Source organism: Silurus aristotelis (genome assembly GCF_946808225.1).
Source record: "Silurus aristotelis genome assembly, chromosome: 28".
NCBI classification, from domain to species: domain Eukaryota; kingdom Metazoa; phylum Chordata; class Actinopteri; order Siluriformes; family Siluridae; genus Silurus; species Silurus aristotelis.
In genome coordinates, this window is record NC_139601.1 from 16,760,637 (window position 1) to 16,763,396 (window position 2,760).

Consider the following 2,760-nt stretch of genomic DNA (forward strand, 5'->3'; position numbering starts at 1 on the left):
CGGTATATAAATTAAACATATTATTATTATTATTATTATTATTATTATTATTATTATTATTATTATTATTGCCATTTACCAGTGTTGAGGCAATGCTTGTTTCTACCCTGTTTCCAATTTATCATTCTACATCGTTACTGCAGGCAAACTTTCTGTGAATTTTGAGTGAATTTGTGGATTTGCATTACAAAATTGTGTATTTTACAGATCAATATTCATTACCAATAAATATATTCATTACAAATGCAAATCAAAATATAATTAAATCGAATTTTATGGTATAATGGAAAGGCGAGTATTTTTATTATAAATTATTATTTTCACAGGTTTTTTTGTTTACAATGTGATATGCAATATTCAGGCTCAATATCAGAAGGAGTAAAAAAATGCTTTTCATGAAAGGATATTGATTAATGCAGAATCTGTCTGGAATATTTGCAGATTTATAATTAATTTAATGCACCTCCTAAACCACGGATAAAACAGAGCGTAAATAAATGGATTAATGGTGCCATTGAGGCATCCAACAATAATGAATTTATGAATAGTTTCTGCCTGTAGTTCAATAACACCACCTAATAAACTGTAAATATAATACGGAAGTAAACACGCCAGAAACACAGACACTAAAATGCCGAGGACTGCAGGGCGGGCAGAATAAAAAAAACAAAACTATTTTTTTGTGAGTACTTTTCAGTGGGTGCATGTTTGACTTTATAAATAAAAATAAACAAATTTAAACTACTGTTGCTCGAAGCTTTTTATTTTTCAAGTGTTTGATTAGCTCACACCATCAGCCTTGGCCACCAAAATCCATGAAGCTTCTCGAGTCACTTTCGAAATGATTGTGTTATTTGTATTGATGTAGTTCTGGTGTACTAAAAGAAAAGTCAGTAGAAATCTAATTTACATTGCATTGTTCTCCTGGACATGATTTGGTGCAGTATGTTTAGTGAAGTCCTATAAAATAGACAGGAACTTCTAATAATAGCCAGCCAGACCCAGGAATTGCCTTGAACCTTTTTGTTTTTCTGAATTTGCCAGGTCAAACCACTTTTTTGTGTTTATGGAAAAACAAAAGTAAAAAAAAAATGACCATGTTTTCTGGGATGTTGAGATGGTGAGTATTCACAGGAAACAGGGGTGAATAGGGTTGCCCTTTTTAGACTTCCTATCTCATTTTCTTTTAAAACCACCCACAATGTTATCATATACTTTCTGAAATATTTACATAAAATGTTTAAAAAAAAACAGATTTAAAAGAAGTGTTTTTTTTTTTTTTCCTGTTTAGCTCTAGGCACAAAATCAGAGGGAAAAATCCATCTCATGAAAGAACATTAATTAATGCAGAATCTGTCTGGAATATTTGAAGAGATATAACTAATTTAATGCACCTCCTAAACCACGGATAAAACAGAGCATAAATAAATGGATTAATGGTGGCATTGAGGCATCCAACAATAATAAGTTCATGAACAGTTTCTGCCTGTAGTTCAATAACACCACCTAATAAACTATAGATTAAATATGGAAGTGAAAAAATCAGAAACACGGCCACTATAATTCCGAGGACTTTGGCTGCTTTTCTCTCAGATTTCATGGAGTGGGAGGTGATTTTCTGTGTTTGAGGTCGTGTGTGATTATTAAGCTCTCTGATAGCAGTGGCGTGTTTCTTAGCGATCAGAAAAACCAGACTGTACAATATGATTATGACAGAAAATGGAAATATAAATGATACAACAAAATCAATTACAGTCCAAACCTCATTTAGAATGAGAAAACACTCTCCAGGACACAACAGAAAATTCATGGAGCTCATATTGAAATAATAAAATGTCATCCTATATGCCAGACACACACACCAGTTTGAATAAACCACAATGCACATTATCCTTGTAGAGATTTTGCTTGAGTAGAAAAATGGGTTAGAGAGAGCGAAATACCGATCCACAGCGATCAGAGCGATATTGTACATGGCTAAGACTGGGAGGAAACTGGAAATTAAAGAAAAACTGATGCAAAAACCTTTTCCAAAAATCCAGCATGACTCCATTGTCCAGATTAATAGAGACGGCATCAATATAGCACCGACGAGGAAATCCGTCACGGCCAGTGAGAACACGAGCATGTTGGTCGGCGTGTGAAGCTGTTTGAAGTGAAGAACAGAAATGATGACGAGCAGATTTCCACACACTGTTAGAAGAACCAGAGCAGCTCCACACACGTACAGTAAGATATAAACTGCAGGAGATACAGATCTCTCTGGACAGGAGAAATGCTCACAGCGATCCGAGAGATTCAACTCCGTCACGTTCATGAATACAGCAAAATAAGGATATTAAAAAGTAAAGCAGTGTATTGGCTGTTGCCTTTAAAAGTTGCCTCCCAAGTCTAAATCAAATACATGAGTGCAAGCCAGCTCTGTTGTTTATATAGCTTAGAATTTGACCACACCCCCTAAGTTTGATTGACTTTTTTTCAAGTGGGTTTTTTTTTAGCACTTGTTACACATAAGAAAGAAATGAAACAGTGTGTATGTGTTTTGCCATGCTTTATACCAATCTGGCAACAATTGTACTGAATTATATTCAATTCAATACTTATTGATATTTATGTTTTAACAATGAACATTGTACCAAATCAGATTTACAATTTTAAATCCAAATAGTGTTAAAATGTTATAAATTATTATACATTTAAAGTATTGTTGTAAAAATCACTTGGTCCATGCAAATTTCTAGCTGAAATGGCCGCCACTCT

The 2,760-nt window shown here is 33.7% G+C and overlaps 1 pseudogene across 1 annotated transcript; it reads right to left on the reverse strand.

Annotated features, from left to right (window-relative positions):
• Positions 1 to 1,324: 1,324 nt before the first annotated feature.
• Positions 1,325 to 2,317, reverse strand: LOC310722307 (trace amine-associated receptor 6 pseudogene; annotated as a pseudogene). The gene has a single exon. The product of its transcript is annotated as a trace amine-associated receptor 6 pseudogene (transcript).
• Positions 2,318 to 2,760: the final 443 nt, after the last annotated feature.